This window comes from Ovis aries, chromosome 1 (assembly GCF_016772045.2).
Source record: "Ovis aries strain OAR_USU_Benz2616 breed Rambouillet chromosome 1, ARS-UI_Ramb_v3.0, whole genome shotgun sequence".
NCBI classification, from domain to species: Eukaryota; Metazoa; Chordata; class Mammalia; order Artiodactyla; family Bovidae; genus Ovis; species Ovis aries.
This window is the reverse complement of record NC_056054.1, coordinates 240,818,456-240,833,453: the sequence shown is the minus strand read 5'-3', so window position 1 is coordinate 240,833,453 and position 14,998 is coordinate 240,818,456.

Sequence of the window (14,998 nt, the reverse complement as noted above, 5' to 3'; positions counted from 1 at the left end):
GGCAGTGGATAGAGATTTCAAATCTTGTTTCAGACAGAATTCCAGGCACCTATTGAAAAGACTAACTTTCCTTTCCTTTGCCTGAAGCACCTCCAACTAAGGCAGATTCCAAGTAGAGACCCAGTAAGTGTGTGCCCTCTGCTTGTTCTTATCAGCTCCCAATTCCCAAGAGGGACAGTTCTGAAAGATACTGTGATTTCCTCTGTCCTCTTATTAAACAGTTGCAACACCCAGTGTAACTCTCAATATTCCTATTATCTATTCTTTATGCTACCCAATGCATACTCCTGTGATGTGAATTGCTTTGGACCACTAATGCAATACTGAAACTGAAAATATAGTTTCCCCTTATCTTGCACTAAGTATGCAGTAGGGGATTTTGGCTGAACTATACTTTCTCTTAGGTTTTACTAGTTCCCTCTCCCTCAACTCTGTCTTTCTTTTCCTCTCAGAGCATCACCCATGTGTATAGTCCAGGCCAACAATGTACTAGGGATTAATGATGGAAACTTCACACAAACCTCAAGCATCAATGTCCTCTACCCACCTCAGCTAGGTAAACCTGATGGTATTCTGTATATATATATATATACATATATACACACAAGTACACACATATATATATATACACAAGTACGTACACACACACACACACACACACACAGAGTGGGCTCTTGTTAATTATCCATTTTAAATATAACAGTGTCGACATGTCTATCCCAAACTTCCAAGCTATCCCTACCCCTCATCCCCCCTCCCTCCATAACCATAAATTCATTCTCTAAATACATGAGTCAGTTTCTGTTTTATAATAAGTTCATTTGTATTATTTGTTTTCTATCTATATAAGTGATATCATATGGTATTTATCTTTCTCTGACTCACTTTACTTAATATGATGATCTCCAGGTCTGTCCATGTTGCTTCAAAGTATTATTTCATTCTTTTTAATGGCTAAATAATACTCCATTGCATATACATACCACATCTTCTTTGTCCATTTCTCTGTTGGACATTTAGGTTGCTTTCATGCTTTGGCTATTGTTAACAATGTTTCAGTGAACTCTGGTGTCCAAGTATCCTTTCAAACCATGTTTTTCTCCAGATATAGGTCCAGAAACACAACTGCTGGATCATATGGTACTCTGGTATTTCAAAGTCCATCTTATTCACCATCTGTCCAGGGAAACCCTCAATTCAGATCATTTCAGAAATCCTCCTTTATTTTTACTTTATGTACTGTACTTCTAGAGCAGGTAGATTATATTATACTTCTAAATCATAGAATGCACTCTGCTTCCGCTAAACCAAAGCCTGGCAAATATGCATTGCACATTTAATTTTTACAGAGAAAAGATCATCATTATTGAGCCTAGTTATTTAGATATGGAAATCAAGGTCTAAGAAATTGTGGCATTATCAGGGACATACTGAACTGGGATCAAACTAGGATCCATCTGACTTTTAATTCCTGTAGAGTAATTTGCAGAATGTTTTATTTCATGTAGCTATTTGAGTGCTCAAATTATATCACTTCTTCCTTTATTTGGGGTTGGTGGCTCAGAGGTTAAAGTATCTGCCTGCAATGCGGGAGACCCAGGTTCTATCCCTGGGTCGGGAAGATCCTCTGGAGAAGGAAATGGCAGCCCACCCCAGTACTCTTGCCTGGAGAATCCCATGGATGGAGGAACCTGGTAGGCTACAGTCCACGGGGTCGAGAAGAGTCAGACACGACTGAGGGACTTCACTTTCACTTTCAAGGCAGATACCCTATCTTCCTCCATTTTATATACTCCTGTAGCAGTTAGTAGAGTATCTAACATAGTAGGACCTCAGCAAATATTTACTGGATTGAATAATTGACAAGAAATCATTTGAGACTTACAAGCAACAGGTAAGTCTTTACTCTGAGTTTTCAGTCTCTAGTCTCTCCAAGTACATAAACAAAACAATATATACCAGCCCCCTACCCATCTTTCAAAGACATTGGATTTAGAAGTTGGTTGCATTTGACATTTGAAATGAAATGCTCTAAGACAAAACAAGAGCACCTGCATTTTTATGTCACTCATACCATTCTGGAAATTCAATCGGAACTCTATTTTTTTTAAATTTCTGTAAATCTTTAGAGGTAACAGAGGATGGGGATAAAAGAGAGAATAAATAGTCCAAATTCTCTTTGCCTAATTTAGAATTTGCATAAATTCAGAGGGAGAGAAAAACTAGGTTTTCATTTCTCTTTTTTCCTCTCAGTGGAAGGGAAAAAAATAAGGCAAAGACAAGGACAACTAGGTTAACTGAAAGAATGAACAACACAGCCACTGAACGGGAACACTTATCTGGCCACTTAAGGGAACACTTATCTGGCCACTTAGGAGAACACTTTGAATTCAAATACTTGGGGAGCATCTTTCCAAGTGCAACTGGCTAGTTAAAATGTAAGGAAAGCCTTGGATTGTTGTGGCAAAAGTTTGCTTTTCCAATTACAAACAATTTTCACCTACTCATTAAAGTAGAGTTACTATGCAATTCTTGGATTCAATTCAGTTCAATTAAATAAGTATGTATTGAGCATCTGTATGCCAAACTGGAACCCCATGTTCAGTGCTTAGTTCAATGACCTATATGTCTTGAACAAAAATAAAATTACTACTACCAAAAATCCTGTAATTCATATGTTCACACTCATCTTGACTGGATTTCACGTCAATGAATCTAAATTGATGTTATGTTATTTTGGAGCTTTGAGGAAATGAAGTTAAGGAGACAGAAACCAATGGACTGTTGACATTTCTGATGGGGAGAAGAGAGCTGCCTTTCTCATCTGCCTTCTGGGCCTCTGTGGCAGTCCTAGCTTGTTAGCACATGGTTTGATTTCACACAAAGACAAACTTTACCTCAGTGTAGCCATAAGCAAGACCCGAGAATCAATAAAAGACAATCCAAGTGTTAATGTGGCATTGTGCCAAAATCCATTTATTTCATATTATATTAAATTTTGAGTTTAGGCTTACCAAAATCCCAGTGATACAGTACCCACTAAGAAGATTTAATAGGTAGAGCTGTCAGAGAAACCTCAAGAAAAATTATCTTGAGTATTCAGTTGCCTGTGCATTTATTTAAAAGAACACATTTTAGATAGGTCTTTGCTATATGTCTTCATATCAGCTGAGTCCATAAGATTAAAATACAAATAAATACGTAAGTGGTTAACCATTTTCCAGTAAAATAACTAATATCTGGTAATTTCCTCTTTCAAAGCTCAGAATGCTGAAAGTCTGCACAAATAGAATAACTTTGTAAAATCACTATTGTTATCATGTCTCTTTGGAACCATTGTGTGTAATTGCTATGGAAATGTAAAAATACCCCCTGCTTTTTTTTTTTTTTCCTCCTCTCCACTAGCACACGACAACCCATTCAGTCTTTTTGCAAGTTGGCTGTAAATGATGCCAGTAAAAGCATCCAATGAGACCCTCAGACATTAGTGTATTAGACATTATCTGTTACACTACCGGACCAAAATAACAAATAATATGCCTGGAGGTGCTGCTGTTTGTGACTGCTAGTTTCCCTGCATGGCATATGCCTAGAGAGTCTCAGATGAGAGATGACTGCACAAAACTGTGATTGTGAGATGACTTAGCAGAACCTGTCATGATGTCCTAATGGCCTCCCGCTGGGGGAAACAGGAGTAATTGTTTGTCAGGGGAGGGAACACATCTGTAAGAAAGCATCTTCTGCAAACCAAGCAGCCATGTGGAAAGTGAGAACCGTAGAGCTGGGAGACATTGGAGAAAACACACAGGTTGAGCCGAACACAGCAGTAGCTACAAGGGTAGGCATGGAGCCAGGGAGGAGCTGGGTGGGTAAGACTGAGGTTGTGTGCTTTGGAAAACAATACAAACAATTATTTAAAAATGAAATGCCTGCTTGCTAAAGTTACCAGTTTCTTCTGGCAACCTTAAATCATAATGAAGATGAGCGACAGTGAAATGCTAGGGAAGAAATTAGAGTACCAAACAGGGAGAAAGCTTGCATAATTGCACATTCTCTAAGAGTGTTTTCAAAGCTTGGGCATTTTTTCAGCAGGAGTCCTTTCAATGTTCTGTTTTACATCCAATAGCTTCCTTTGTTCATTGCTTACCCTAGTGATATAAAACGAACCACTGTTTTTAAAACCATACTTTTAAAATCAAGGCAAAGCTATTGAATATACATGCATTAGAAACATCAATGTCATAGCATACAATTGAAGGATACTCATAACCCTGTTTGTGGCTGAACTAAGCATCCTCCATGTATTTGATCAGAAAAAAAGAGAGGGCAAATAAGCTAATTAATGCTGCAAAATGCTAATTCTCTCTACCTTTTATCCTGAGTCTAAATTATCTAAATTTTATCTAATTTCTGAGGAACTGAAATGCTCATGCCAGTGGAGTCTGTCATTATTAATATATAAATCAATGCATAAGAGCATATTGGCCTATGGGAAAGACTGTAAAAAAATTTAATGCCCTCCACAAACAGCTGTGCACCTGACCCAGTGGTTTTTTGTTTGTTTGCTTGCTTTCCTGACAGACTACCAGATTGCATTTATTTTAGTACTTTCAGCACATCTGAAGATGTCTCTAGCAATTCAGATTTTAAAATATGAAATTTTATAAGTTGCTATTATTAAATTTTAGGCAAATAAACTTTTCCTCCCTGCCTCACCTCTCGAGGCTACAAATCCAATTAGCTGTTTAATATCAAATTAAACACAACTAGATGCAATTTTCAGTTCAGAGGTTTAGAGAAGTGTTAAGGAATCTTTATATCAATGTGAGCCCCACGAAGCTTGGGAAGTGCTGTATATATGAAAGTCTATGTGCAAAAATTCCCTCTTGTTTCCGTTACTTGGCATTACAGAAGGGAGGCTTTCAACCATCAACAGCCATTTCCAATAAGAAGTATCAATAACTATCATGGTGGTTCTGATGTGCCATTGAATTCCACCAGGCAAAGAAAATGGAGGAAGGTGAAGTGAAGGAGGAAACAGACCCATGTTTGTGTCATTTAAAAACATATACTAAGAAGGACTTCCGTTGCGGTTCAGTGGTTAAGAATCTGCCTTGCAATGCAGAGGATGCAAGTTGGATCCCTGGTCAGGGGACTAAGATCCCACAGGTCCGGGGTCAACTAAACTGGCATGTTGCAACTAGAGAGGTCTGTGTGCTGCAGCAAAGACCCAGCACAACCGAACAAAAAAGAAAAAAAAAAACAGGAGGTGGGCATACGTATACCCATGGCTGATGCATGTTGATGTATGGCAGAAACCAACACAATATTGCAAAGCAATTATCCTTCAATTAAAAATAGACAAGTTTTTAAAAAGAAAAAAAAAAGAACATATACTAAGATTTCAAGAGACCAAAAAGAAACATATACTAAAATTTCAGGTGACCAACAAAAACTCAGAGTTTATGCTGAGATAAAAGAAAAATAAATTTAAAAAAATAAAAGAACATATACTAAGATTTCAGGTAAATAAGGGTTTTCCCAGGATATATAGAGCCTTCAGTGTTGCATCGAGGAAAGTCTCAGGCAAACTGGCATATGCTGGTTGCTCTAGGTATTGTAATCTACATATGAGCCTGTGTAATCTAGAATTATAAAAATGCAAAGTGAGTTTTCTTTGTCTTTTAATTTCTCATACTTCAGAATCTCTGCTTACAATAGTTTGCTTTTAACTAAACTGTCTTGTACATTTGCTGATATCTACTCTCATACCCATACATTTCTTCACAGCATCATTAGTCTATTTCAGTCTATCGATTCCATTAGAACCAATTCAATATCCATGCCCCAAGTTTCAAAATAACCTCTGACTTTTTTAATATGTTAATCACCAAAAAAGAATAATTCTTTTGTAAGCCTGAATGCCCATATTGTTTTAAATGCAGTAGCAGTTTGGACAACCGAAGGCAAGAGAGATATGTCCTTGCCATGGCAGTTCATTACAAAGAGCAATTACCTTCAAAAACAGACATGTCCATGCTCACTGGCAGTGCAGATATTATGCTATTGATAACTGGATTGTACTCAGTTTATTAGGAATGCATGTGTACAGGCTCAGTCACTCAGTCATGTCCAACTCTTTGTGACCCTGTGGACTGTAGCCCACCAGGCTCCTCTGTCCATGGAATTTTCCACGCAAGAATACTAGAGTGGTTTACCATTCCCTTCTACAGGGGATCTTCCTGACCCAGAGATCCAAACCACATCTGCTGTGTCTCCTGCTTTACTGGCAGATTTTTACCATTGTGCCATCTGGAAAGCCATTCATTTTATTTATTAGGAATAAGAATCAATTAAGGCAGATCATAATATATGTTTGAATTTGTTACAACATCACCAACAAAAACAATACTCTCATTTCTGTCACCATCTATTGACTTTTTCTTTATTATGCGGTGTAGCAAAATAAAAAGTTTCTGCAAAAGTGAGATCTGTAAAAGTGTAGTTTTACAAAAGTGAGATTCTTCAAAAGTGTGATCTTAGTCTACTAATAAGATTTTTCTACCTTTGTGTTAAATTGTGGCATTACAACCGACTGTATGGTTCACTTTGAAATGGGTAATTGGATTGAATAACTGACATGTTCAATGACTATAGCAGGCTAGGTGGAGGCACAAGTTAGCATCTGAGCCTGAAAGGTGACCTGATCCATTTACAGGCTCATCCACACAGCTTCAGAGAGTGTCAGATGACTCCACCATCTGACTTGAGACATCAGTGCAAGTAAGGACTCGTGTAAGGACTTGAAGAATCTATGAGAACAGAAATAACAACTTAAAATTTATTCTTGGTAGAAAAATATATACATGCATACTTTAAAAATAGCTTTGAACACCATGGCACGTCATATATAGGAAAGCACATAACCCACTTTTTCACAAGTTCAAAGCATTCCATGGCTCTCTCAGAACCAGCAACAGATGCTTCCTTACAAGCTGGTATTCATCTCTGCTTTTGGTTGTTCTTAATCTAGATCAGGATCTTATCTTGGTATCAGACCAGTGGCACAGACGGATCACTAGTGACAGATCAGCTGGCTGCAGTTTGTGTTAGCTGAGGACAATTGATTCACTAAAATATGATTTTCATCATAATCCAGCCACAGACCCACATCTTCAGTGACACCACACTGCACGTGGAATGGGGTTCAGACTCAGCTCACAGTCAAGCTGATCCCCAACTGCTTCTATTATTTTGTCTCTTTAACTAATTTCCTTCATTGTCAAAGTCTATGACCGTGTTTGAGAAATTCTGAATGATAATTTTTTCTCAGGAATTCCTATAGAATTAATATCTCACTTCTCTGAACAGACACGAATGGCCCTAATTGATGTTTAAGTGCTCTGGATGTGTATGTTTTTGTCTTTTGTTCTATTTTCAGTCACTATAGATGTCAAAAGTTCATAGTAAAAGCTGTAGGTCAAATGCTCCTGTCTTTATCCAACTGCCCATGTCATTCATTTACAGCGTAGTTGTATTTGTGTTTATCAGTCGCTCAGTCATGTCCAACTCTATGAGACCCCATGGACTCTAGCCTGCCAGGGTCCTCTGTCCGTGGAATTCTCTTGGCAAGAATACTGGAATGGGTTGCCATTCCCTTCTCCAGGGGTTCTTCCCGACCTGGGGATTGAACCTGGGTCTTCTGCATTGCAGGCAGATTCTTTACCATTTGAGCCACCAGGGAAGCCCATGCCAATCATTTATAACCTAGTTGTATCCAGTAGATTCCAATTGCTTCAAATTTTTATTCATGTCAAATTTGTTGGGGAAATACAAATCTGCTCCTCTCAGATCATCTCCTGCAAGCATGCAGACAGCTTCTCCGGTAAAAATACCACCTCCCTCCTACCTTAAAAATTTTACCTATTCTTAGAGTTCAGGACTTGATATACCCCATGAAGCCAAGAACTCTGAATTACTGTGAGAATTTCAATATCATTAAAGACTGATTTATGTATATCCTCCTTTTATGAGTTATAGTATAATATAATTAGAAATGAGAGATAGATTCTTATTTCGGGCTGTAGGAAAAATGATTGAAAAGTAATATTTTTTATCCTAACCAACCATTAACCTCATCAATAGCAAGAAAATAGGTACAAATGAATGACACTGAATGTAAATAAAGGCCTCAAGGGACTTCCCTGATGGTCCAGTGGTTAAGAATCCACCTGCTAATGCAGGTGTCACCAGTTCGATCCCTGGTCCAGGAACTAAGATCCCACATACCACAACTACATATACCACAACTACTGAGCCTTCACAATCTAGAACCCAGGCTCTGCAACAAGAGAAGCCACTTCAATGAGAAGCCTGTGCACCGCAACTAGAGAGTAACCCATGTTTGCTGTAACGAGAGAAAATATGGGCACAGAAACAAGGACCAAGTGCAGTCTAAATAAGAAAATAAACATATACTTTTAAAAGGCCTCATATGTGACTCCAAGTCTCTCTCACCTATTTTAAAATTTTAACAGCTCATTTGTTCTCTCCCAAAACTTAGCAGAACAAGGATTGTTAGCCCCATAAAAATGAGGCTAGGAGGTATTCATCATTTGCAATGATTGTAAAGTTTATAAATAGTAGAACTGGGGAAATAAAACTAAGTTTACATTAACAAACATATTACATGAGTTATTTTTCATTTTATGGAGTGTCACGTGCACAAGATGGTCTGAAGACAGTGACTCAGTGGATGTAGCATGTGCTTTCCCTCCATGCTTCAATCAATTCAACAAATATGTATGGACCCCTATCACATAGCAGGGCTTCCCTGGTGGCTCAGATGGTAAAGCGTCTGCCTGCAATGTGGGAGACCTGGTTTCAATTCCTGGGTCGGGAAGATCCCCTGGAGAAGGAAATGGCAATCCACTTCAGCACTCTTGCCTGGAAAATCCCATGGATGGAGAAGCCTGCAGGCACTGTGACTGACTTGGAGAAATCTATCAGTGGACATGACACAGTATTTGCCTTCAAATTGCCATCCTAAAGTGGGCTGGTGAAATACACAAGTAAAGAGGCCAACAGAATGGAATTTAGTCACTGCTCTGAAGCTGCAACTCAAGCCTCCAGGGCCACATAACCCTGTCTTAGAAAATCAAAAAGCCTTCATTCTATTCAGCACATATTTATTAAACTTCTACTGTAGACTTGGCACTTTGCTGACAGAAGGTATAAAATGATGGTAAGTAATAATAATTCCTTTGTAACTCCCAGTGAACAGCTAACAAATAATGCAAATTCTGGAGTAGATTTTTCATCTCCTGAGGCTGTTGATGTGTAAAGATGTGTTTTATCCTATATACCTCCTCTCCATGTCCACATCCATCCTCATCTTACAAAGCTGTAGATGTTTGGCACCCCCTTATCAGGCACCCCCAGTCTTAATGTCAGCCTTCACTTGCAAAGCTCAATGCTTAGGATCAAAAATGAGAAAACAAGAGAATCACAGTTCCTAGACGGCTTTACCTGCATTTGTTTATTTCAGAAGCCACCCATTTACTGTTCGTCACAGATAGTTTGCATGCCTTGTAAGCTGCTTTCACCATGCTTTTGATCATTTTGTGGATCAATACCATGTTTGGGAGGACTAATCCAAAGCAGAAGCTTTCAAGCCCTGGATTTAAGAGGTTTAAAAGAAAGCAAAAACAGAAGCACAGACAGCCTGCCATTCAACTTGAAATGGAACATAGGGCCTCTGTCTATATAGGAGTCTGCTCCCTTGCGCTTAGTCTGAGAGCCAGATGTTCAGAAGCCAAAAACCTTGCTAAGCTCTTCCAGCAGTTGCAAAAGCATTTGTTGCACAGTTGCAGGATCAAGTCTTTTTTCCCAACTTGCAAAGGAAATCATCTGCTGTGGACCAAGTATACATACTGTTCATAGGCACTTGCCAATTTCTCAAGGAAGACTAGGACCTACGGGGACATCAGAGATGCTCCAATCTCAGTCCACATGGCCAGAAGTCCTGTGACATACATATGCTTTCTTGCCAGGCTCTGTGACTCAGTTCTTATCATTTGGCTGGGCTCTAGCCAGGAAGCTCCCCTCCCTTCATGAAGTCATGGGAAATTTGTGTCCTTAATGTGTCACCATCTACATTCTCTGAGAATTGGCTCCATCTATTTCCTATTGTGGCTTTTGTGTAATTCCAGGTGAGGCATCCCACTAGTACCACTAAGACTGCTTCCATGGCGTGACTCTCATGGCTCTTTGCATGTGGGTATGCCCAATTTCAATCTTAGGGTGAGAAGTGGAGCACTGTTGTTCAGTCACTAACTCGTGCCTGACTCTCTGAGATCCCATGGACTGAAGCAGCCAGGCTTCCCTGTCCTTCACTATTTCCCACAGTTTGCTCAAACTCATGTCCACTGAATCAGTAATGCCATCTCATCCTCTGCTGCCCCCTTCTCCTCCTGTCCTAAGTATTTCCAAGAATCAGGGTCTTTTCCAATGAGTCTCTTTGAATCAAGTGGCCAAAGTATTGTAGCTTCAGCTCCAGCATCAGTCCTTCCAATGAATATTCAGGTCTGATTTCCTTTAGGATTGACTGGTTTGATCAGTTTGCTCTCCAGGGGACTCTCAAGAATCTTCTCCAGCACCACACTTTGAAAGCATCAATTCTTCAGCGCTCAGCCTTCTTTATGGTCCAACTCTCACATCCATACATGACTACTGGAAAAACCATGGCTTTGACTATACAGGCCTTTGTTGGCAAAGTGACCTCTGCTTTTTAATATCTCCATGGGGTTTTCAAGGCAAAGATACTAAAGTGGCTTGCCATTCCCTTCTCCAGTGATCCACTTCAGTATCCTTGCCTTGAGAACCCCATGGATAGTATGAAAAGTGAAGCATTGCTATTTATTAATCATGACTAGTTAGAATGTGCAAAACTTCAAAATAACTGTAGGACAGAGACAGACTTTGCAAGTGGGGGGTTGGTTAACTTTTTAATTGAAAAATGTTGGCTCCTGATTCTCATTACAACTTGGATGAATCTCAGCGGCATTAGACCAAGTGAAGGATGTCATTTTCAAAAAGTTAGAATTCTTAGAAGATGGAATGGGGAAAAGAATGACTCTAAATCGATAGGAGACAGTCTGGTGAGTGATGGAACTATTCTATGTCCTTAACATGGTAGTATTTGCAGAGACCTATGGCTGAGCACCGAAGAATTGATGCTTTTGAACTGAGGTGCTGGAGAAGACTCTTGAGAATCCCTTGGACTGCAAGGAGATCCAACAAGTCCATTCTGAAGGAGATCAGCCCTGGGATTTCTTTGGAAGGAATGATGCTAAAGCTGAAACTCCAGTACTTTGGCCACCTCATGTGAAGAGTTGACTCATTGGAAAAGACTCTGATGCTAGGAGGGATTGGGGGCAGGAGGAGAAGGGGATGACAGAGGATGAGATGGCTGGATGGCATCACTGACTCAATGGACATGAATCTGAGTGAACTCCTGGAGATGGTGATGGACAGGGAAGCCTGGCGTGCTGCAATTCATGGGGTCGCAAAGAGTCGGACACGACTGAGCGACTGAACTGAACTGAACTGAACTGATACATATGTTAAAATTTCATAGGACTATACACAAAAGCAACAATAGTAACAAACCAAGGAACAGGTGAAAAATGATGAAACTTGAATAAATTTTGCAGCTTAGCTAATTGTATTTTAATAATACCAACTTTCTTATTTTAATAATTCTAGTATTATCTCAGATAATATCACTGGCATAGCTGAATGAAAGATAGACAAAAATCCTCTCTAATATTTTTGCCATGTCTATGAAAGTCTAGGACTTCCCAGGTGGTAAACAACTTGCCTGCCAATGCAGGAGATTTAAGAGATGCAAATTCTATCCCTGGTTTGGGAAGATCCCCTGGGGGAGGGCATAGCAACCCACTTCAGTATCCTTGCCTGGAGAATCCCATGGGCAGAGGAGCCTGGTCGGCTACAGTCCATAGGGTTGCAAAGAGTTGGACACAACTGAAGCAACGTAGCACGCACATATGCATGGAAGACTAAAAATATTTCAGAAAAGAAAGTTTTTTAGAAAGTAGGAACTATAAGTATATTAACAAGATCCTCATTTTCAGTAATCAGATATTTGTGTCTTACTTTTTATTTATTTAAAAGTTATTTGTGTTATCTTATTGTTTAAATGAAGATATGATCAATACAACTTAATAAAAAGAAAAGACTGCTGAGGACATAATTAACCTGTGGAATTGCAATATGTTATCTTTGCCTATATTTTGATTTGGTCTTTGAGACTGAGCCTATGCTACTTTATCTTAGTAAGACGCACAATTAGCACTTCTGCCTGTGGTTTGAACTTTTCCATTATCTAGCTGAATTCCTCTGCCTGAGTGTCAGACTTAAAAGATCCAGTGATCTACTAAATAACCAGGTGAAAACTTCCCCAGTTACTATCCATCTCCATACCATCTCTTGCCCCTGCCTTCCACCACCACATCTGTAATTCCTTTTTTTTTTTTTTTTACTGCTTTTTCCTACCTCAGTTGGTGGTAAAGCACAGACATAAGACAAAATCCTGTGAGTCATCCTCAACTCTTTTATTTGCAACATCCAATTTAAGCTAAGTCTCTCTGATTGGATCTCCTAGATACATGCTGAATTCTCCATTTTCACTCCTATTGCCATTGCCAAGGCATTTCCTCAACTGTTCTGTTTTAATAGACTGGATAATTATATAACATGCAAGTGTATCACAGTGATCATGCAGATCTGATTCCACTTTTTAGAACCCTATTATTAACGAAAGGTATGGGTGGGGGGTCCAGCTGCTCACCGCTCAAAAACCAATAAACAGGCCAGGCTGGTGGGAAGGAAAGTGCTTTATTTCAGATGCCAGAAACTGTGGAGGGAGTAGGGTGGTGGACATTTGTCCAAAGGCCGACTCCCTCTACCCCGACAAGCAGGGGGTGAGAGCATTTGTAGTCAGAGTCGGGGTGGGGGGAACATGCAGAAACAGCACAGTCGTCTTCAAATTGACCATCAGTGGTCTGACTAACATCCTGGTTGCTCTAGGTACAGTTAATCTTTAGTTATGGGGTGCACTTGTTCTTTGTGCTTAATTCTTGGACTTATGGCAGCTCATGTCCTGGGCACAGTTCGGTCATCATGTAGTTAACTTCTCCACCTTGAGTTTTTGTATCTGTAAGACAGCTCACAGGATATGGCTCAGAATACTATCTATAGCCCTTGAAAAAGAACCAAAGGTCCTTGACTATACTTAAGTAAGTAAGTAAGAAAAGTCACTCAGTCGTGTCCGACTCTTTGTGACCCGGTGGACTGCAGCCCACCAGGCTCCTCCATCCATGGGATTCTCCAGGCAAGAATACTGGAGTGGGTTGCCATTTCTTTCTCCAGGAGATCTTCCCGACCCAGGGATGGAACCCGGGTCTCCCACATTGGTGGCAGACGCTTTAACCTCTGAGCGACCAAGGAATGACTACATTATCACTGTTTAGTCTCCTTTGCTTGTTTTCCTTTGTTTCAGCATTTGTCACTTCTCTGATTAAACTTATTCTTTGATTAAAGTTTTCCACAGACGAAAGGCAGACAGAGGACGTGATGACGGGCCAAGGACCATACAGTCTTGCTCCTTGTAGGAGCAAGTTTAGCCAGCCTTGTATATAAGATTTGTTTTGTTGTTTAGTTGCTAAGTCATGTCTGACTCTTTTGCAACCTCATGGACTGTAGCCCACCAGGCAAGTATGTGCACAGGATTTTCCAGGCAAAAATGCTGGAGTGGGTTGCCATTTCCTTCAGCAGGGAATCTTCCTGACCCAGGGATTGAATTTTTGTCTCCTGCAGTGGCAGGTGAATTCTTTACTTCTGAGCCACCAATTAAGACCCTGTACATATGATCAGTTCAGTTCAGTCTCTCAGTCATGTCACACTCTTTGAGACCCCATGGACTGCAACACACCAGGCTTCCCTGTCAATCAGCAGCTCCCGGATGGAAGCTGAGTTTACTCAAACTCATGTATATTGAGATGGTGATGGTGATGCCATCCAACCATCTCCTCCTCTATCATCCCTTTATCTGGGCTTCAATCTTTCCCAGCATAAGGGTCTTTTAAAATGAGTCAGTTCTTCACATCAGGGGACCAAAGTATTGGACTTTCAGCTTTAGCATCAGTCCTTCTAATGAACATTCAGGACTGATTTCCTTTAGGATGGACTGGTTGGATCTCCTTGCTGTTCAAGGGATTCTCAAGAGTCTTCTCCAACACCACAGTTCAAAAGCACAATTTTTCAGTGCTCAATTTTCTTTATAGTCCAACTCTAACATCCATACATCACTACTGGGAAAAACATAGCTTTGACTAGACTGACCTTTGTTGTCAAAGTAATGTCTCTGCTTTTTAATATGCTGTCTAGGTTGGTCAAAACTTTTCTTCTAAGAAGCAAGCATCTTTTAATTGCATGGCTGCAGTCACCACCTGCAGTGATTTTGGAGTCCAAAAAATAGTCTGTCACTGTTTCCACTGTTTCCCCATCTATTTGCCGTGATGTGGTGGGACCAGATGCTGTGATCTTATTTTTCTGAACGTTGAGCGTTAAGGCAACGTTTTCACTCTCCTCTTTCACTTTCAGCATTAGGTCTTCTTCACTTTCTGCCATAAGGGTGATGTCATCTGCATATCTGAGGTTATTGATATTTCTTCCAGCAATCTTGATTCCAGCTTGTGCTTCATCCAGTCCAGCATTTCTCATGATGTACTCTGCATAGAAGTTAAATAAGCAGGGTGACAATATGCAATCTTGACATACTCCTTTTCTCTATTTGGAACCAGTCTGTGTTCCATGTCCAGTTCTAACTATTGCTCCTGCATACAGATTTCTCAAGAGGCAGGTCAGGTGGTCTGGTATTCCCATCTCTTTCAGAATTTTCCATAGTTTGTTGTGA